This window comes from Phocoena sinus, chromosome X (genome assembly GCF_008692025.1).
Source record: "Phocoena sinus isolate mPhoSin1 chromosome X, mPhoSin1.pri, whole genome shotgun sequence".
Taxonomy (NCBI): domain Eukaryota; kingdom Metazoa; phylum Chordata; class Mammalia; order Artiodactyla; family Phocoenidae; genus Phocoena; species Phocoena sinus.
The window spans coordinates 84,055,345-84,079,338 of record NC_045784.1 but is presented as its reverse complement, the minus strand read 5'-3'; positions in this window follow the sequence as shown (position 1 = coordinate 84,079,338).

Genomic DNA, 23,994 nt, shown 5'->3' with positions numbered 1-23,994 from the left:
GAAAATAAAATGAAGTACTTTCACAATTAGACTAAGACAAGGGTTATAAAACAGGATTGCCCCAGGCAAACTGAGATGTATGGTGAACCAACTATTTGACTCTCAAAACTTGGTACAGATATTAGTTTGATACAAATAAAAAAATAAAAATATAGAAGTAGTCACTTCCAAGTTAATTGAATATGTTGGTGTGTTTTGTTTTGTTTTTGCAGTTATCCAATTTGGCTATCTAAAGGATCAGCTTATTTGTTTAATGGCTGAACATTCAGGTTCACTTTTGGGTAAATGCAGATGATGTCTAAAAAAGAGGATATATAGGTCGATATTTTTAAAAAATTGATTCATCTGCACAAAATTAAATTGGTTACTGAAACTACTGAAGAAAATGGTAAAGTTCTAGAGTGTCACAGCAAGATGGCAGAATAGGAAATCCCTTATACTGTTTTTCCACAGATACACTGATTAAATAACAATATACGGTCAAAAATGCCATTATGAGAATTCAAGATTCAAGAAATGGTAGTATTTCACGTGAGAACAAAGCCAAGAACAGTTGCATTGAGACTGGTAAGTCAATCAATTTCACTTTACATGCATCAGCCCCTCCCCAAAGCTGGCACAGCTCAGCACTAGGTGAAAATATACTGAGTAGTGAATTCTGCCTGAAAGAGTGGGCAGAAAGGAAGCAGAAGAGTAGAGAGTGCATCCAACATTCCAGATTCTTAAAGGCCACGCAAAGGACTGGTTTCTGTCTGGCCTCATTCAGAATACTGATGGAACAAGCAGATTTAGAGGCCTGGAGGCCATTAAGAACAAGGAGAAGTGTGAGTGGCTTGCTGCTGGCCCAGAGGACAGATAGTACCTCAGACAGAGGCCAATGCAGCTTAACAGCTTCTCCCTTGTGGAGATGGAGAAAAGTGAAAAATGCATCCGGTATTCTGGATTCTCAGGGAGCTGCCTGAATGAATAGAGTGCAGGTGGGACTCAACATACTCTAGAAATCTGGTGGCTGTTGAGAACGTAAGTGAGCTGAGTGGCCTGTGGTAGCTCTAAATGATCAGCAGATAATAGAGAGAAAAATAGGGAGCAGAGATTATAAGCTCCAGGAAAAGAAATTGGGAAGCCTCTCTATTAAGAAATTTTATGTACAGACCTAAAGAAGTCTCATCCTTCCAAAAAGGTTTTCAGAGGCCCTAAGAAAATGTAGCTGCGCTGATTGGTGAGTGCCTTTCCCTATACAAGCCAGTCTGTACAAACTGGGAGAGGGAGCTAATTTTTCAAATGTGCATATCCTAACAAAAATTATGAGAAAAACAAAGAAACAGAGAAACATATCTCAAAGGAACAAAATAAATATACAGAAATTGACACTAAAGAAATGAAAGTACATGAATTACCTGACAAATAATACAAAATAAGTGTCATAAAGATGCTCAACTAACTCAAGAAAACAATGAATGCACAACATAGGAATATCTCAAAGAGATGATAGAAAATATATTTTTTAAAAATAACCAAACAGAAAAAACAGTAACTGAGTTGAAAAATTCACTAGAATATTCAACAGCAGACCTGATCAAGCATAAGAAATAAAAAGTGAAGCCAAAGACAAGAAACATTGAAAAATCAAGGTAACATAACACCACCAAAGGAACACAATAATTTTATAGTATGTGTTCCCAAAGAAATGGAGATCTGAGATTTTCCTGATAAAGAATTCAAAATAGTTGTTTTAAAGAAGCTCAGTGAGCTACAATACAGAAAAACAATTCAATAAAATCAGGAAAGAATACAGGAACAAAATCAGAAGTTTAACAGATAGAAATCATAAATAAGAACTCATAGAAAAAAGGGTAGATTGATGGTTGCCAAGGGCTGGAGCATGGGGGAAATAAGATGTTGGTCAAAGGGTAAAACCTTTCAGTTAGAAAATGGATTAAATTCTGTGAATCTAAAGTACAGCATGGTGACTACAGTTAACAATACTGTATTATATACTTGAAAGTGGCTAAGAGAGTGAATCTTAAGTGTTCTGTTAACTGAAAAAAATGCACAATGTGAGAGTTGCAAGTTAAGCTTTATCTGGTGCAAAATGAGGACTATAGCCTGGGAGGCAGCATTTCAGATAGCTCTGAGAAACTGCTCTGAAGAGGTAGGGGGAAGGTCAGTATGTATGCGATTTTGGTGAAGAGGGGGTCCATGCAATCAAGCACACAGTTTTTTGCAGAAGGTTGCTGCCATTCTCATGAAGTTTATTGCTAGTCACGAGTAGAAGATTTCACCATGAATAACTTTAGTGCTTTTTGAGATATGAAGAAATGCAAGCATTGGGCTCATAACATCTTCTCTTGAAAATATCTAACTATCTGAAAGCCTGTTCTACCAGTTTTTTTTTTCCAGAGCACAGAATGCCTCATTCCTAATCTCCAACCTGAACTCCTTTCATGGGGTGTTGAAGGTCAGTGACTGCAGCGACTCATGACTTAATCCTTGTAGAGGTAGATGGCAAGGGCCAATTTTTAGTTGGCAGGGCCCCTTCATGGTCATAAATTAGACCATGGCTTGGGAGGCATTTCATGACCATTTCATCCTAAGGTGTTAGGAATGGTCATTCCCAGGGCTGGTGAAGATTTTGTTGATAGGCTACTCAATGTGTTTTTAGTGGAATAGGCCTTATTAACAGTAGCCAAAATCCTCTGGACCATCAGTCTTACTGGTGTGTTATGGTCCAGGAAAAAATCCCCTCTTGTTGCATCGTACCATGTCTAGAGTTACACTATTACAACCATTGATCTCATATAGAACTACATATTTTGGTTGGAGCCTCAGTCACACATTTGTTAATGCAAGAAACAATTTTGTAAAACAGGCAAAATACAAATAATGTCATTCATCAAGACTAGGGAGTGGGTCACTCAAGGCAGAAATCTGATTTTTCATATGGTTCATTAACTGTGCTATATTAGAGGATTAATCAGGTATGAAAACACAGCATTCAGTTTGAATTGTGGCACAGGTGCCTCCCTGAGATTGCTGTAAAGATATAAAGGGCCATGAGGTTTTGTAGCACCACTTTTCTTATCATAGAAACCTCAGAATTCAGTAGGCTAATAGCCTGATTACTGCCATTTAAAGTCTGTGGAGTGAATAAGACTTGATATGGCCAATTACTTCCTCCAACGTTATTGAAGGTGCAAAAATATCTGCTAAATGGTCATACTAGCGGAACACAGATCTCTAGACCCATCGAGCTCATACCAATGGTAAATTGGCTGGGGCCATCTCTAAATTGTTACATACATGACCTTGAGTCCAAGGAAATCCTAGGGTACCTCGCAGAAGCCAAGGTCATAAATTAGTACCAGCAATCCACTGAGTTCTGTTAAGTGTGGCCCACTGAATTTCTGGTTGTCTGACCCAGTCTGTTACATACCAGTCAATATCTCTAAGGGTAATAATATGTAGGCATTGTTCATAAGGCACCCAGCCAAACTTCCTAAAGCTATTAGGCTGATTATCCTTAGTATGATTTAATTGATCCCAACATAGAAGAGCACTTAAATGACCACAGTCTGGTGTTAAGCAAATAAATCCATCCCATGATTGTGGGAGGTTTCCTCTTCTAATAAATGGAAGATTATTGTTTTTGATTGAAACTTAGCTCATTGTTCTGACTGAGCTTGAGTGATCCTAAAAGTAAATTCATATTTATGGCCAGAGTCAGAGCAGGTATTAATTGGCCAAGTGAGGGGATCCCACCTAGTAATATCAATAGTGGCCTGAACAGGACTATAATTTCCTTCTTCTAGAATAATTTCCTAAGGGCCAACCAATTAAAGACTTGGAGTGAAGAAATCCACCAATGTAACCCAGAAGAACTAGACACAGGTAACTGGCCACAAATCTAACAATTGGATTGATTTTTAAAACTAGCGTAGGATTGTACCCATGATGAAAAAAACATTTGATTCATATGCAAAGGTCCAAGAAGTCAAGAAAACACTATAAATGATCATACAGGTCAGGTCCAGTATCTTGAGCCAGTTGTCTACTTTTGAAATCATCTTCTTCTCATCCTGGCATACATGTAGTTTCTACTTGGTTTGAGCATCATTTTAAGATGTTTGAGGTTAGTAGTCCTATCTGTAGATGAGTCCAGTGCAAGGGCCCTTTGTAAGTGGAAATTAACCCAAGAATCAATTCCCTTCAGTTTCACTGTGCAGGAGCTAGATAAGAGTACCTGACAAGCGTCCTTCCCTCTAGGTTGGAGATAGTCCTTTAAATTATGGAATTTAAAATATGCATAATCCTCTGATTGTAGGTTGTGGGGCATCTGATCTTCATTCAAAGACAGATTATTGAGATAATCTTCAGAAACAAACTTAGAGTGTCATTTTAATACTTCAATTAAATTTTACATTATTATAACATAATAGCAAGGAACTGTCTGGGAAGTGAGTTTTAGTTAGTACACACCTCCATTAACAAAACTGTAATTTATTATTCACTGAAACATAATCTTTTTCTCTCTGAAATTACCCTCATCTCCACCAGACACAGCCAGATCAAGACTAATTTGTTTGCAAAACAAATCTGACACAAGGGAATCCCCATAAGGTAAACAGCTGATCTCTCAGCAGAAACCCTACAAGCCAGAAGGGAGTGGCAGGACATACTGAAAGTGATGAAGGAGAAAAACCTGCAACCAAGACTACTCTACCCAGCAAGGATCTCATTCAGATTTGATGGAGAAATTAAAACCTTTACAGACAAGCAAAAGCTGATAGAGTTCAGCACCACCAAACCAGCTTTGCAACAACTGCTAAAGGAAATCCTCTAGGCAAGGAACACAAGAGAAGGAAAAGACCTATAATAACAAACCCAAAACAATTTAGAAATTAGGAATAGGAACATACATATCAATAATTATCTTAAATGTAAATGGACTAAATGCTCCCACCAAAAGACACAGATTGGCTGAATGGATACAAAAACAAGACCCTTATATATGCTGTCTACAAGAGACCCACTTCAGACCTAGAGACACAGACTGAAAGTAAGGGGATGGAAAAAGATATTCCATGCAAATGGAAACCAAAAGAAAGCTGGAGTAGCAACTCTCATATCACACAAAATAGACTTTGAAATAAGGATTATTAGAAGAGACAAAGAAGGACACTACATAATGATCAAGGGATCAATCCAAGAAGAAAATATAACAATTGTAAATATTTATGCACCGAACATCGGAGCACCTCAATACGTAAGGCAAATACTAACAGCCATAACAGGGGAAATCGACAGCAACACATTCATAGAAGGGGACTTTAACACCCCAGTTTCACCCATGGACAGATCATCCAAAATGAAAATAAATAAGGAAACACAAGCTTTAAATGATACATTAAACAAGATGGACTTAATTGATATTTATAGGACACTCCATCCAAAAACAACAGAATACACATTTTTCGCAAGTGCTCATGGAACATTCTCCAGGATAGATCATATCTTGGGTCACAAATCAAGCCTTGGTAAATTTAAGAAAATTGAAATTGTATCAAGTATCTTTTCTGACAACAACGACATGAGACTAGATATCAATTACAGGAAAAGATCTGTAACAAATACAAACACATGGAGGCTAAACAATACACTACTTAATAATGAAGTGATCACTGAAGAAATCAAAGAGGAAATTAAAAAAAACCTAGAAACAAAGGACAGTGGAGACACAACTACCCAAAACCTATGGGATGCAGCAAAAGCAGTTCTAAGGGGGAAGTTTATAGCAATACAAGCCCACCTTAAGAAGCAGGAAACATCTCGAACGAACAACTTAACCTTGCACCTCAAGCAATTAGAGAAAGAAGAACAAAAAAACCCCAAAGCTAGCAGAAGGAAAGAAATCATAAAAATCAGATCAGAAATAAATGAAAAAGAAATGAAGGAAACAATAGCAAAGATCAATAAAACTAAAAGCTGGTTCTTTGAGAAGATAAACAAAATAGATAAACCACTAGCCAGACTCATCAAGAAAAAAAGGGAGAAGACTCAAATCAATAGAATTAGAAATGAAAAAGGAGAAGTAACAACTGACACTGCAGAAATACAAAGGATCATGAGAGATTACTACAAGCAATTCTATGCCAATAAAATGGACAATCTGGAAGAAATGGACAAATTCATAGAAATGCACAACCCGCCAAGACTGAATCAGGAAGAAATAGAAAATATGAACAGACCAATCACAAGCACTGAAATTGAAACTGTGATTAAAAATCTTCCAACAAACAAAAGCCCAGGACCAGATGGCTTCACAGGTGAATTCTATCAAACGTTTAGAGAAGAGCTAACACCTATCCTTCTCAAACTCTTCCAAAATATAGCAGAGGGAGGAACACTCCCAAATTTCTACTACGAGGCCACCATCACCTTGATATCAAAACCAAACAAGGATGTCACAAAGAAAGAAAACAACAGGCCAATATCACTGATGAACATAGATGCAAAAATCCTCAACAAAATACTAGCAAACAGAATCCAACAGCACATTAAAAGGATCATACACCATGATCAAGTGGGGTTTATTCCAGGAATGCAAGGATTCTTCAATATATGCAAATCTAACAATGTGATAAACCATATTAACGAATTGAAGGAAAAAAAACATATGATCATCTCAATAGATGCAGAGAAAGCTTTTGACAAAATTCAACACCCATTTATGATAAAAACCCTCCAGAAAGTAGGCATAGAGGGAATTTTCCTCAACATAATAAAGGCCATATATGACAAGCCCACAGCCAACATCATCCTCAATCATGAAAAACTGAAAGCATTTCCACTAAGATCGGGAACAAGACAAGGTTGCCCACTCTCACCACTCTTATTCAACATAGTTATGGAAGTTTTAGCCACAGCACTCAGAGAAGAAAAGAAAATAAAAGGAATCCAAATCAGAAAATCAGAAGTAAAGCTGTCACTGTTTGCAGATGACATGATACTATAGGTAAAGAATTCTAAAGATGCTACCAGAAAACTACTAGAGCTAATCAATGAATTTGGTAAAGTAGCAGGATACAAAATTAATGCACAGAAATCTCTGGCATTCCTATATACTAATGATGAAAAATCTGAAAGTGAAATCAAGAAAACACTCCCATTTACCATTGCAAGAAAAAGAACAAAATATCTAGGAATAAACCTACCTAAGGAGACAAAAGACCTGTATGCAGAAAATTATAAGACACTGATGAAGGAAATTAAAGATGATACAAATAGATGGAGAGGTATACGATGTTCTTGGACTGGAAGAATCAACATTGTGAAAATGACTGTACTACCCAAAGCAATCTATAGATTCAATGCAATCCCTATCAATCTACCACTGGCATTTTTCACAGAACTAGAACAAAAAATTTCACAATGTGTATGGAAACACAAAAGACCCCGAATAGCCAAAGCAATCTTGAGAATGAGAAAAGGAGCTGGAGGAATCAGGCTCCCTGACTTCAGACTATACTACAAAGCTACAGTAATCAAGACAGTATGGTACTGTCACAAAAATAGAAAGATAAATCGATGGAACAGGATAGAAAGCCCAGAGATAAACCCACGCACATATGGACACCTTATATTTGATAAAGGAGGCAGGAATGTACAGTGGAGAAAGGACAGCCTCTTCAATAAGTAGTGCTGGGAAAACTGGGCAGACACATGTAAAAGTATGAGATTAGACCACTCCCTAACACCACACACAAAAATAAACTCAAAATGGATTAAAGACCTAAATGTAAGACCAGAAACTATCAAACTCTTAGAGGAAAACATAGGCAGAACACTCTATGACATAAATCACAGCAATATCCTTTCTGATCAACCTCCTAGAGTAATGGAAATAAAAACAAACATAAACAAATGGGACATAATGAAACTTCAAAGCTTTTGCACAGCAAAGGAAACCATAAACAAGACCAAAAGACAACCCTCAGAATGGGAGAAAATATTTGCAAATGAAGCAACTGACAAAGGATTAATCTCCAAAATTTACAAGCAGCTCATGCAGCTCAATAACAATAAAACAAACAACCCAATCCAAAAATGGGCAGAAGACCTAAATAGACGTTTCTCCAAAGATATACAGACTGCCAACAAACACATTAAAGAATGCTCAACATCATTAATCATTAGAGAAATGCAAATCAAAACTACAATGAGATATCATCTCACACCAGTCAGAATGGCCATCAACAAAATATCTAGAAACAATAAATGCTGGAGAGGGTGTGGAGAAAAGGGAACACTCTTGCACTGCTGGTGGGAATGTGAATTGGTTCAGCCACTATTGAGAACAGTATGGAGGTTCCTTAAAAAACTAAAAATAGAACTACCATATGACCCAGCAATCCCACTACTGGGCATATACCCTGAGAAAACCAAAATTCAGAAAGAGTCATGTACCCAAATATTCTTTGCAGCTCTATGTACAATAGCCTGGAGATGGAAACAACCTAAGTGTCCATCATCGGATGAATGGATAAAGAAGATGTGGCACATATATACAATGGAATATTACTCAGCCATAAAAAGAAAGAAATTGAACTATTTGTAATGAGATGGATAGACCTAGAGTCTGTCATACAGAGTGAAGTAAGTCAGAAAGAAAAAGACAAATACTGTATGCTAACACATATATATGGAATTTAAGAAAAAAAAAAATGTCATGAAGATCCTAGGGATAAGAGAGGAATAAAGGCACAGACCTACTGGAAAACGGACTTGAGGATATGGGGAGGGGGAAGGGTGAGCTGTGACAGGGCGAGAGAGAGTCATGGAGATATACACACTAACAAACGTAAGGTAGATAGCTAGTGGGAAGCAGCCTCATGGCAGAGGGATATCGGCTCAGTGCTTTGTGACCGCCTGGACGGGTGGGATAGGGAGGGTGGGAGGGAGGGAAACGCAAGAGGGAAGAAATATGGGAACATATGTATATGTATAACTGATTCACTTTGTTATAAAGCAGAAACTAACACACCATTGTAAAGCAATTATACCCCAATAAACATGTTAAAAAAATAAGAAAAAAAAACCAAAAAACAAAAAAACAAATCTGGTCAGTTGCCCACATAGGTTCCTCCAAAGTGGCTGTAGTGGAACTCCTCAAAAGGAGTCTCAGACTGAATTCCCAGAAAAGTCTCTCAAGGCCAGGAAAGCCACACAGGGGCTTGTCACAGATTTTACCTTACAGATTCACGTAAATTCCTCCATGTAAAAGGTCCCCAAAATACCTTGAGATTCCTTCACCTGTTAAGACGTGGCCTCCTTAATTTATCTGATAAAGCTGCTGGGAACCTAAGAGTTTCCAATCTCTGGAGGGATCAGACAGAAAAGATAAATGTTCAATTCTGCTTACAAAGGTATAATTTGCCAACTTACTGTAAGTCATAATTAGTTTGAGGGGAAGGGTTTCCTTATATCTGGAAAACACAGATTTAAAACAATAGTTTTCATATAGAAACCATAAAAATTATTACCATATTTACCAGTTCACTCAGTCCTATGTAACTAATCCTTTTTGTTAAGAGTTTTATGAAGCCGTCATGTTTCCCATTAGAATTCTTTAATTTCTTACTCAGTTCATCATTATGGTCAGAAACCCGTACTTGTCCAAAAAGTCCTTTCTATAAATCTTGAAGAGGTAGCATTTTTGCAAAGGCATCAGAGTAAAACCGTGTCTATTAATGACAAATAGACTTAAGGCATGTTTGTAAAAACCTGGTTACAATGCAACTGACAAAAAAAAACATTACTACTGTGACATATAACATTTAAAGATAATAATTAGAATTTTGACTGATAACATTGTACCAGGACGTATCAGATTTTTTGTAACTCCATAAAATTTCTAGAATAGCTATATTAATAACATTTGCCATGCAATATAACCTAAGAAGATTTATTTCTCATTTGACAATACTTCCCATGTAATTTAACATACCACATGAATGTAATTAGTTTAATATCTCACTTTGGGATGTTTCAGAGGCCCTTTGAAGCATCCCAAAGTTAGCTAGAGGTCAAAAGGACTTCATTAGAATTTGCGTTAGAAAGTTTTCCCAAAAAAATATTAAAAAGGTTTAGGGCTTCCCTGGTGGCACAGTGGTTGAGAGTCCGCCTGCCGATGCAGGGGACACGGGTTCGTGCCCCGGTCCGGGAAGATCCCGCATGCCGTGGAGCGGCTGGGCCTGTGAGCCATGGCCGCTGAGCCTGCGCGTCCGGAGCCTGTGCTCCACAACGGGAGAGGCCACAGCAGTGAGAGGCCCGCATACCGCAAAAAAAAAAAAAAAAAAAAGTGAAAATAAAAAAGGTTTAAAACACTTGGTCAGATAGGATTATAGATCATTGTGAAACAATAGTTATTCACATACCCAAAGTGACAATATAAGATTTAAAGGCAAATACAGAACCGATCACTTAAAAGGTAAAAAAAGCTCAAAATCTCTTATCAAAGGCAGCTCAACATTTTAAGAAAACTTGTCCTCTTAACAGAGAGAAAAGCCTGATTCAAGTTTTGCACAAGCTTATTTTAAAATTAATTTACTCAATTAAATTTATTCTAAACTTAGTCAATCCTGACTGTGCACAAAACTCATTTCTTAGGGTCCATGCCCCACAAACATTTCATCACTTTTTGTATCCATCACTTTAATTTTTCCATCCAGAAACAACCAGCTCTAAGACAGACTTACTTTCTCTTACCTTAATAAAATGCAATTCCAGGGCTTCCTTGTGGCGCAGTGGCTGAGAGTCTGCCTGCTGATGCAGGGGATGCGGGTTCATGCCCCGGTCCGGGAAGATCCCACATGCCGTGGAGCAGCTAGGCCCGTGAGCCATGGCCGCTGAGCCTGCGCGTCCGGAGCCTGTTCTCCACAATGGGAGAGGCCACAACAGTGAGAGGCCCGCGTACCGCCAAAAAAAAAAAAAAAAAAAATGCAATTCCATTCTTCAGACCTCCTTTACTGAAAACCCACATCCTACTTTCCTATGGTATACTGAAATGCTTCCTTTATTATTTCTATTAGCTTTAATTACATATTTAAATTAGAGTCCTCAACTCTTCAAATCCTTAATTTCTAATGAAAAATAAGAAGTAAGCAATTATGAACTTTTCTTTAATTAGCATTCTGTACATTGGTGAACATAAATACCAGTGATAATTTCTAAAACATTTGCTTTCTTATAGAGAATATCTCAGGGTGGCCCCAAACATATCCATTAACAGCATTAAATACTTTAATTTCTCTGTTTAGTAATTGATGTCTCAGTATCTTACTTTATTTGGGAATGACCTAACTATTCAATAAAATTCCATCACTTAATTTAGCACAACTCTAAATTTCAAGTTGCCAAATATCTGGAGAGATCATTTTTAAGTAGATATTCCTAAAGAGTTCACCCAAAAGCTCTTATCTCATTTATATTTTATTTGCTTACAAAAAATTTATCATAACAAGTTATTTTTCTTGCTGCAAAATTTGCAACAGATATAAAATGATTTTATTTAACTTATATTAAACTAGGTGCAATAAAAGTATTATACTTAATGTTGGTGACTCTGAAGAAATGTCTATATTAGTTAGATCAACAAACTTAAACTAACTTTAATACCAGATATTAATTTAATACTGAATATTTCCCAGTTCATGTGAAACTAAAATTAATTCTAGCCAGTTACCTTCTGTATTTTTGAGAATTTATATAAGTGCTTACTTGGCTTTAAGCCAATTAAGTAGAGCTCACTTGAATTAACTTTGATAATACCATCCAAAGGTAAAAACATATACAAAGCACACATAAACATATAAACAGACACCACCAGAGAACTCATAGCTTAATTTTCTAAATTTAGTCATGAATCAGGTATCACAAGACAAAACTCACTAGTTATAAATAACAGTTGGAATAAGTTAAATTTTAAAAGAATCCTTTTCCTATTTTTTCCCCTCAATCTCAGGAATTGGAGATGGTCTAGATAAGTGTTCCTGAGAACCCTGGTCTCAATGCACAGGGAGAGAAAATTAAGTTCTCCTAGTAGGACTTGTTCCCTCAGGGTCAGAATTCTGAAAAGATCTTTTTTTTCTCCAAGCTAGCTTTCTCAAACAACTGCATGTGCAATAAAAGAGCCCATTTTAGCCATTGTTCAGGGCAAAATTTTCCTTTAATACCCAATTAAATATGTACTTGCAAGTATAAGTTTTGTACATACATAAACCTGGTTGGGGTGTTAGTTGGAGGCTGGCTTTCTGACACCCCTCATTTCTGTGTTTGAGACGCTCTATTCCCCATTTTAAAGTTGAATTTGTCAGGGGTAAAATTTACTAGTGAAATTGTGTGGTGTGCCAGTGTGCTGCTTGTGAGCTTAACTCCTCTAGGCATCACCATAGAGTTGTTTCAGCCCTTTTACATGGATCGGTTTCTCCCTTTGGTGGTCGACTACCAATGTGAGTGCTCGGGTCACTGAATGGCCAATTTGTATGTGTGATCCCTGGATGAACAAGTCTTTTAATTAATGAATGGGCTTCTCTATGGGGCCACTGTGGGGTATGAGGACTCTGCCTCCACCAGTCACGTAAATTTCTAAGGTGTCCGAGAAAGCCATAACTGACCGGGAGGTGGCTTGTCCCTTTTCTTTGGAGCAAATGCTGTCGTGTAATATCTTCACTTTTATCCGGACAAATTCTATTAAGGCAACCAATTTGAGGAAAAGCATCAGATCAGCCTCTAACCTAACCACTCAGCCCAGATCATTCAGCCTTTTTCAACTGAGAAAACCCCAGTATCTTTCAACCAGCCCCCCTCCCAGTATCTTTCACTTGGGTGGGTATTTCCCTGGTTTCTTTCAACCACCCACTACCAGTATCTTGCAACTGGGAGGCCAGGTACCTGTTACACACCGCCAAATAAAACTCAGGATCATCAACCACTACAGGAGATCTGAGAACCAGGAGGCACTCACCAAAATTTGTCGTGACTCTCCAAGGAGGCAGATAGGAGCAAGAGGCCTCTGCTGGTACGAAGGTTCCAGTTCCTCATAGAGTTTGGGTGAAGGAGAGATGTCTGCTCTGGGTCCCTTTCATTGGTCACCATAACTGTTAACAGTTCTCACCACAAATAAATGGTAATTATCTGAGATGATAGATGTGTTAACTAGCTAATTGTGGTAATCATTTTGCATTACATACACATATCAAATCATCACATTGTATACCTGAATCTTACACTTATATGTAATGTATAAGTGACTTAAATGTCAATTACATCTTAATAAAAATGGAGAAAAATATTTTAAATAATTTGGAAATCAAGAAAATAGAACTAAAATAAGAAATAGAAAGCAGCACAATAATAATAGGGGATTTCAAACCTCATTTTTAATAATGGATAGACCATCTAGACAGAAGATCAATAAGGAAACAGAGGACTTGAAAAACACTATAGAGCAAATTAACTTAACAGACATGTACAAAACATTCCACACAACAGCAGCAGAATACATTCTTCTCAAGTGCACATGGAATATTCTCCAGGAGAGTTACTACTTTAGGTCATGAAATAAGTCTTAACAAATTTAAGAATATTGAAATCATATCAAATATATTTTCTGACCACAGTAGAATGAAACTAGAAACCGATGCCAGAAAGAAAATTAGAAAATTCACAAATATGTGTAAAATAAGCAACACACTCTTGAGCATCCAATAATTTAAAGAACAAATCCAAAGAGAAATTAGATATTATCTTGAGACAAAAGAAAATAAAAACACCACATGCCAAACCATGGAATGCAGCGAAAAACAGTACTAAGAGGGAAGCTCACAGTGATAAACACCAACATTAAAAAAGAAGAAGGATCTCAAAAACCTAATTTTACACCTCAAGAAATTAGAAAAAGAAGAACATGAATTAAGATCAAAGTTAGCAGAAGGAAGGAAATAATAATTATTAGAAAAGAAACAGTATGGAGAACAGAAAAATAGAAAAAAATCGACAAAACTGATTTGGTTGCTTAAAAAGATAAACTAAACCTACAGTGCTTACTTAGACTAATCAAGAAATAAAGAGAGAAGACTCAAATAACAAAAATCAGAAATGAAAGAGGAGATGCTATACCTGATGTCACAGAAATAAAAAGGATTATGAAACTACTGTGAAAAATTATATGCCAACAAATTGGATAAAGTAGAAGAAATAGATAGAATCCTAGAAACATATAACCTAGCAAGCCTGAGTCATGAAGAAATAGAAAATCTGAACAGATTATAGCTAGTAAAGATATTGAGTCAGTAACAAGAAATCTCCCAACAAAGAAAAGTCCAGGACCAGATGACTTCTGGTCCCCAATTCATCAATAAATTCTTCAAACTATTTAAAGAAGAATTAAAGTCAATCCTTCTAAAACTGTTCCAAAAATGTGAAGAGGAAGGAACACTTCCAAACTCATTTTATGAGGCCAGGCTTACCCTGGTACCAAAGCCAGGTAAAGTCACTACAAAAAATAAATCCATAGGTCATTATCACTGATAAGCATATATGCAAAAATCACCAATAAAATGGTAACAAACTGAATTCAACAGCACATTAAAAGGATCATACAACATGAGTAAGTGAGATTTATCCCTAAGACACAAGGATGGTTCAATACACAAAATCAATCAATGTGATACACTACATAAACAGAACAAAAAAATAAACATTGCATGAACATCTCAATAGATTCAGAAAAAGCAAAATTCAATACCCCTTCATGATAAAAACAAACTAGAAGTAGAAGGGAAATACCTCAACATAATAAAGACCATATATAAAAAGCCCATAGGTAACATCATACTCAATGGTAAAAAACTGAAAATCTTTCCTCTAAGATCAGAAACAAGGCAGGGATGCCCACTCTCATCCTTTCTATTTAACATGGTCCTTCCTTCTGTTTAACATACTCCTGGAAGTCCAAGGTAGAGCAGTTAGGCAAGAGGAAAAAAATGCATCCAAATCAGAAAGAAAGAAGTAAAATAATCTCTGTTCATAGATGATATGTTCTATATGTAGAAAACCGTAAAGATTCTATATACAATTTTTTAGAAATAATAAACAAATTCAGTAAAGTTGCAGGATAAAAAAATCAACATACAAAAATAAGTTTTGTTTCTATACACTAAGAACAAACAATCCAAAAAGAAAATTAAGAAAACAATCCCACTTATTATAGTGTCAGAAAGAATAAAATACTTAGGAATGAACTTAAGGAGATGAAGGGGTTGTACAATGGAAGCTACAAAACATTGCTGAAAGAAATTAGAGAAGAAAAAAATAAATAGAAAGACTTCTCATGTTAATGGTTCAGAAGAAGTAATATTGTTAAAATGCCTAAATTACCAAAAGCAATCTACAGATTCAATGCAATTCCTATTAAAATCCCAATGGCATTCCTTTACAGACATAGGAAAAGCAATTCTAACATTTCTATAGCAAGAACCCCAAATGGCTTTTCAACAATTCTGAAAAAGAATAACAAAGCTGGAGGTATCACACTTCCCAATTTCAAAACATTACAAAGCTACAGTAACAAAAACAGTATGGCAGTGGCACAAAGACAGACAAATAGACCAATGAAACAGAATAGAAAACACCGAAATAAATCCCACATATACAGTCAAATAATTTTGGCAAGGATGCCAAGAGTATGCAATGTGGAAAGGATAGTCTCTTCAGAAAATGGTTCTGGGAAAATTGCATTCTCACATGCAAAAGAATGAAATTAGACCCATATCTTATGCCATACAGAAAAATCAACTCAAAATGGATTAAAGACTTAAAAGTAAGACCTGGAATTATAAAAGTCCTAGAAGGAAACATAGGAGAATAACACCTGAACTTTGGTTTAAGCAATAATTTCTTAGATTTGATACCAAAAGTACAAGCAGCAAAGCAAAAATAGACAAGTGGGACCACTAAAAACCTTCTGTACAGCAAAGAAAACAATTAACAGAGTGAAAAAGTAGCCTACAAAATGAAGGAAAATATGTGCAAACCACATATCTGATGTAGGGTTAATATCCAAAATATATGAGAAACTCCTACAACTCAATAGCAAATATCAAATAACCCAATTCTTTTAAAAAAATGGGCAAAGGACTTGAATAGATATTTTTCCAAAGAAGACATAAAAATGAACAACAGGTATATGAAAAAATGCTCAACATCACTAATCATCATGGAAATGCTAATAAAACCCACAATGAGGTATTACCTTACACCTGTTGCCATGGCCATTATAAAAAAAAGAAATAAAATTAAAAAATAAATGGCGTTTGCAAAGATGTGGAGAAATTGTAACCCTCGTGAACTATTGGTGGGAATGTAAAATGTTACAGCCTTTTTGGAAAACGTTATGGAAGGTCCTCAGAAATTAAGGATCAAACTATTATATGATCCATCAAGCTCATTTCTGATTACCTATCCAAGAACAATTGAAATCAGGATCATTAAAAGATATTTGAATTCCCATGTTCATTGCAGCATTATTCACAACAGCCAAGAAAGTAGAAACTACTTAAATGTATGTTGATGAATGAATGGATAAAGAAAATGTGGTACATAGTACATACAATGGATTATTATTCAGCCATAAAAACAGGAGGAAATCTTGTCATATTCTACAACATGGATGACCCTTGAGGATGTTATGCTTAGTGAAATAAGCCAGTCACAGGAAGACAAATACTGTACGATTCTACTTATATGAGGTATCTAAAGTATCAAAGTAACAAACTCATAGAAACAGAAAGTAGTATTGTCCCTGCCTAGAGCAAGGTAGAAGGGCAAGTTGGGTGTTGCTGTTTAATAGGTATAGAGTTTTAGTCAAGAGAGATATAAAACATTCTAGAGATCTGCTGTGAAACTTTGTGCTTAGAGTTAACAATACTGTACTGCACACTTGAAGAATTATTAAAAGAGTAGATATCATGCTATGTGTTTTTTACCACAGTTTTTTAAATGGTAAAGTTTTTAGTGCTTTTCTTTTTGTTTTGACGTTCTGTCTGTGCTACTTTTCAGATTTCAAAATATATTTTGAATGAGCACTATCAGACAAACACCAAATGCGGGAAGAAATTAATAAGGAGGGTTTTTTTTTTTTCCATTGGAAAGGAATTAACAGTTAAAATATATTGAGCACAGGACTCAGGAGGCTTGACAGATTGAAATCATCAAATATAATTTTTCATACCAGGCAATATTACTGTGAAAAGAAACATGCATCAAAAAGAGAAGAAGGTAAGTTCTGCTTTGCTGAAGCATAAGGGACAGACAGCAGTGGTAGTCATATTACTCATTAACTACAGCACAGCCAAATGTAGGTATTTACAGTACATATAATTTTCCTGCCTAGAGGTCTGATTAAGTTTCCCAAGCCTGCCTCTTGATTTATAGAAAATGTACCATACCATCAGACATTTTCCCTGCTATGTATCAAATGGGGGTTACGTTTAAATAGATATGTAGCACAAAAATACAGACCTGGGAATAGACCAGTAAATGACATCACCTTAGATGTTTTGTAGCAGGCAGTTGTAATTCATGTATTATTTTAAAGGATTTTCCTTCCCTTACATAACTATTATCATCAATTCTCTTATCTTTCCGGTGTGAAGTATTTTTAAAAACATGTTATCCCTGACATTTTTTCTTAATGTATAGCTTAAATGGAGTAATATTTGGGACTAAGGAGGCTCATGAGCTCCTACATGCTCATGGCCTTGATTTTTGAAATAGAATATCCTGGATCTTGACTTAGCCCTGGAGAAGTTATCAATTTTCCTGCTCAACAGTTTAGGGGAAAAAAAATCAAATAAACACACAAAACTGTATATAATGGAACTTTCCTCAGAGGTTGAAAGACAGATGACAGGATTTTTCTATGAAAAATTTTCCTGCTGCAAACTAGAAGGTACATCACCAGCTTAAATTTGTTACTTTGTTAATGGTTTAACCTACATGAGACTTGGATGGAAAATTGCTTGCAGTCTCCCCCAAAGTGGTTGCCACTTTTACTGAAATGTCTGCCTATAGCCAGGGGCTTGTAAATGCCTGTTGTTGTTGTTGTTTTTATTTTTAAAACTTGCTGTATTTCTGCATATTAAGAATAGATATGAGTTGAGTATGTAGATTGCCTCTCTTTCTTGTAAATTTTTGAAGCAAAGTGGATGTTGTCTCTTTGAACAAAATTGCTTTTGGAAAACTAGGCAGGTTATGACTGCAACACTTCCATGGCATTTAAAAATGCTGCTTCACATTGTAAACACAAAGGGTTCACAATAGCACATGTGCTACTGCTCACCACTTGCAAACTGATAATTGAATTGATGCAGGTGGATTTTAGAGTGTACCTTCCAAGTTCAAATCATCTTGGTGACATCATGAGTTTATGGTACTCATGTAAAACCCACGAAACCTCTTGTCTACTCTCTGGCCCCACCCCAAACCCCGTCTCTCTGCCTCAGCAATGTCCTATAGCCATTGACAGCAGAGAAATGAATTACATCTGAAGATAACTGATCTCCTTCCATAGAGCATTATCAGCACAGCTGCACAACTTTGATGCTGTGTCCATACATAGATGGTCAGGCTGGAGTAAAGAGAGCATGCATATTTCTAGTTCTGTGCTCTACAGGCTTCTCTGCTAGGTTGGCTGACATGCTCTAACAGCTGTAGCTCTGCCAGCATCTAGTTGGAATTCACTCATCTTTCAAAGGATGAGGTAGTTGAAACATTGGGGGCGATCTGCATACTTGGGGAAGTTCCAGAATCCAGGTACAAATCAACCCAAAACCTTTGAAATCCCCCCTACATTAAATCAACTAATTGTACTCCTTATTCTTTTTTTCCTCTATTACTTGCACAAATCAACCTAATAAATATGGTTTATATGTTAATTCAGGAGAAAAAGTTTAGATTCATTTAGGTTTTCCAACTGCATCCTAGATCTGCTATTCAACAACCTTAGTCTGAATATTTTGAGTCAGAAAACAAGACTCCTTGCTGGCAGCCAACTTTGCAAAGGAAGGATCAGAGCCAGGCGGAACAGTTCTGACAAATCACAGAGAGCCCATGGAGCTTTTGCCATTTCGAGAAATGAATCTTAGGGAAAGTAGAAGCGTGTATACCTTGCGTTCAGGAATAGATAACTATGAACAGGAAAGCCTCATTTTATCTTCCTTTTTCTAATGTGTAGGTTATAACAAACAAAAAACCTCAAAGCCCTTGTCAATCCTAGCTGAGAAAATAATCAATTTTACATTTGCTGCTTTGTTTCAAAGGGCTGAGATAAGAAGTTTTCTATGGACTCAGTGAGTATTATGCAAGTTTTGGATTATCCTTGCTTTTTACCTCACCCCAATTTCTAGTATAGTCTCTGATGCTAGCTCCTCTATCTTGACTTTGCTCCTACCATGAAAGAGAGAACACAGCAGCCTCTTTCATAATAAGTGACCAACTTCAGGTCAGATACATAAGCATGTATCTAAATCAATGAGGTCGATCCACTGCTTTCTACACTTCATACAAATGTTTTCTTCCAGAATCATGAATAATAGTGTGCAGCTCAAGTTGTGAGGGCTGTAGAATGAAACTTGAAGTCTGGTTTGTCAAACAGATACCTTTATTAAGAACCCTTTGTGCTCGAAGTGGTATGATGGGTGCTAGGATAGTTAGAAAAATTGTAAGAGACCTCGGCTTGGCCTTCAGAAGTCCTCAAATCAAAACAGAGAGATAATAAAAATATGCTTTGATAATTTAAATAGGAAAACATCTTTAAGGTTCATAAATACCAGTGAAGAATTCTCAAAGATAAAGCATTAGTTGGTAAGAGGTTAATGTGGGCTACACGAGAAACATCTTGAAACTTAGGTTTGAGGCTGATATAGAAGCTGTACACTGATCTTGTGAATTTATATATGCCAAAATGGTAAACTATATGACATAGTCACCTCTGGATCCTTACTGTACAAAAATACAAACATCATGACCATGATCAAATCACTTTAAGGATGCAGTAAGGTATTGGGAATTAGGGCTTCTCAAACACAAAGGCAGAATTTGGGGTTTGGGCTTGTCTGCTGAGGAAAAGCAAAAAGAGATGAAAATAGATCATATGGTCCTGTAGAAAATATCTAAGATCTGCTCAGATTTTTAGGTACGTCTTTATGTAGTTTTACATCTAAGGGGGGAGTAAACAGGTTTGGAGAAGTGTTAGTAAGTGCATAATGACCTTGATAGTCAATGAGGAGAAACGTTGTGTGAGCCCTCTCATATTTAAGTCACTCTATCAGTGGTACAAAATTTCCTTCCTCTCATAATATTTTACTTTCCTTTTAAGGGCTTTAGATTTTTTAAAGGCTTATTAAGTGTGGTTTGATTAGTATGGATTCATACACAATAGTTTGATCTTAAGTTGTTTACCATAGCTTTGTCAGGTCAACAATTACTACACACTGACTGCCATTCCTGGAGTTTCCATTTCATTATAAATAGTTCACTTGAACATATTAAGTCATTTTTAATGAAATGTATGAATACAAAATTGCAATAAATGCATTTGCAAGAGCCATTGATGTGTTTTAACTTCTTTGCTGTAAATATATTGTAAATTATTTGTAAGGTGTACATTCCTGTATACCACCTTTAGCAGACTTATAAATATATTATGAGCTCTTTATACCTCCTTGAGAACCACCCCCTAAAATAAACATCCCCACATATAATATATCTTCTCAGGCTAAATGTAGATCTAGCCAAAAAGACAAAGTGCAATATGACAAAACTACTTTTTAAATTTAGAAAATCTAAGAATATGAACACTTTTTGCATTTCTGAGCAGAGACAAAATGGGGAAAAACTGTTCCCTGTCTCTTCAGCAAAGACTGATTGGCTATCACAATTCAGAAACTCCAGAACATTGGCAATGTATACACTCTATATTCTAGTATTTGTAAATGGAAACTATCTTTTTCCAAAAAATAAGATTGCAACTAACACATAAATTTGTTTAAATGTACCTGCATCTAAGGCCATCCTTTCTCACTTTATTTTACAGATGTTCTTGCCCTCTTTAAGAGGCATATTTGTAAGTAGAAAGCTGAAAGTATGTACTAGAAATACGTTAAAACTGAACATGTCAATATATGTCTTCTCATTCATTCTATTTTCTGTGTAGTCTCTACTCATACAGCAGATAAGACCTAAAAGTTTTACTTTTAACTATCTTGAAGGAAATTAACACAATAGGTTTTTGTGGCTGACCTGATATTTGAGCAATAGGACTCCCTTTAGAAGATTGTTATGAGATTGAAATGAGATACTATAGACAATTCTCTTATCACAATGACTAGCAATAGGGAAGTAAGCTAATAGTTTCATTATGCTTTTATTTAGTTTGTATTTACCCCAGCACCTGAAGAGTTAAGATAATTATAGGGCTTTATCTCAAAGGTCTGACTAGAACAAATGTGGACAATAAGAAAATTTGTTTACTTTTGTAAAGTGTCCAAAAGTGCTTCCCAGGAAAAAGTAATGTTTGGATAGATGACAGATTTTTGTTCCAGGTACAGTTATGACAGCTTGTACATTTTGCAGCCAATGGGCTTATTTTTGAAATCCTTCCACTTTGTGCAACATTCAGTTTTATGGCATGTCTCACTGATCAAATACTTGCGTCCCACACAGCTTAGACAATTCATAAATGTTTCCTTTTAAAATAAATAGATCTTGAGGACCCAAGTCAGAATGGGTCTCTGATCATCTTTCAGTGGGTCCATTCTGAGCTGGTCCTACCTTCATTCAATATCACTGGATAAACAGAAAGGCCCCGGCATTGCTGCAAAGATTTCCAGTCTGGCATTGCATAGGAAATAAAATTGCTCAGCCTGCTGCTGCTGCCTCTGCCACTGCAATAGGATGTTACAAAGTGGCATACTCTCCTTCTGCAGTTACTAGGTGATCAATGGGTTTAAAATTGTACCAAGGGTGCAGCTGCTTCTTGTACCCTAGCTATTAAAGTTTTCAATGATGGGCCATGTGGTTTAACATTAGAGCCATGGCCTTCATTTGAAAAAAAATGACTCTGGAGTCAGCCAGGAAAAGACAGCCAAAGCCTATATCCTTCTGTCTGTTCTGATTCTCTCTCCTTTTATTATAGCAAATTTGTAAATTTGGCACGTGACCAGCTTTATCAGAAACAACAAAAAGTGAAACCTCTGATATTGTGAGAAATGCAAACCTAGAAGCTGAGGAACAATTTCATTAATTTTTGTTATGACCTTGTATATGGAGCTCAATCCTTACTCTTTTAGGGATGTGGGTGTTTAGAGGAATATCCCTCAACTTGCTACCAATGCTTAAGTTTCCACCATTGTTTTTCACATGTGCCTCTTTCCCACATCTTTGCCACTGGTGTTTCTAAGAAATGAGGAGCACATCTTGCTCCCATGTGCCTGTTTAATAATGCCTTCCCTGTTATTGGAGGGATGCCTCTGGGGAGAAGCACAATATACGCACTAATAGGCAGCCAAAATTGTGTTGAAAAGAGAAACCAGATTCTTTAAAAGCCCAGTTGTGCTTCAAAAGAAAGAGCATAAATCACAATCCCCAAGTTACCACCATGTCCTCCATGTGTAAGCATATATGGAATTTTTAGAAGATAATAGAGGACTTACAAAATTAAAAGATAAGACACTCATAAAATTATATTATAAAAATGTAATAAATGAAATAACTCAAAAGATAAATGATTTTCTCCAATATTTCTGCCAGTATAAGAATTAATATTTTTTTATTCCTTCTGTAAGACTAATTGTATTGCTACTTGTTAATATTTCATAGGTGATACGGTGGGTCCTCAGCCATATACATTCTTCATGCAAAAAAATGGTTACAGCTTCACATAGCAAGGTGTTTTCCTGGCTGAGGGATCAAGAGAAGGAACACTCCTTAAAATTCATGAATGTAGGTCATATGTCCTAAGGGCAAAGCAAGGCTGAATGTCAAAAGTGCCTAACAATATAGTATTCTAAGCAAAAATTCCAGTTGAAGTTTAGATGCCATAAAGCATCAGCATTTCGTTGCCTTTAATGCACACTTAAATTAAAGGACTTTGTGACTGAATTGGTTTGATAGGATGAGAGACTTAGAAGGAAGGGGGAGAAGAGAGGAGGGGAAAGGAGGGAGGAATAGTGATGAAGGGCCAGGTGGATCTGTCATCAAAGAAACTGACAGAAATATTCAAAATAGCTAAGTTTGGGGGTAAGGAAACCTAGCAGCATGCAGGGATAAAATGGTTGCCAAACAACTTCTGCATTTTTAATTTTATCCAGCTGAAGAGATGAATACATTTTGGTAACTCCTTCCTAATGAGGAAATATTTTCCTTCTGATATTAGTGTGGACAGTTGGAGAGCAGGATGCCCATAAACTATTTTCCTTTTTGATAATTCATTACAAGAAATCAATGGAGGACTTTTTACATTTTTCTGTGATGCTACATCAGTCTTCTCTTTTCACATTACTTATTTTATTTAGCGTCCATATATATGGATTTAACAAATCTCCATGAACAAAAATAATTGGAGGGGGCTTTTAATTGAGTTACAATCAACATACAATGTTATATTAGTTTCAAGTATATCACATAGTGAATCGATATTTTTATACATTTTGAAATGATCACCACAATAAGACCAGTTATCTGTCACAACACAAGTTGTTACAATATTATTGACGACATTATGTAATGTACTATGTATATATTACATCCCCTGACTTACTTATTTTGTCCATCCTCCATCCCCCCACACTCTGTCAACTCACAGATACAGAGAAAAAACCGGTGGTTCATATTACTTCTTTAAGGGAAAGAGGAGAATAAAAAGCATATAGGAGGAAG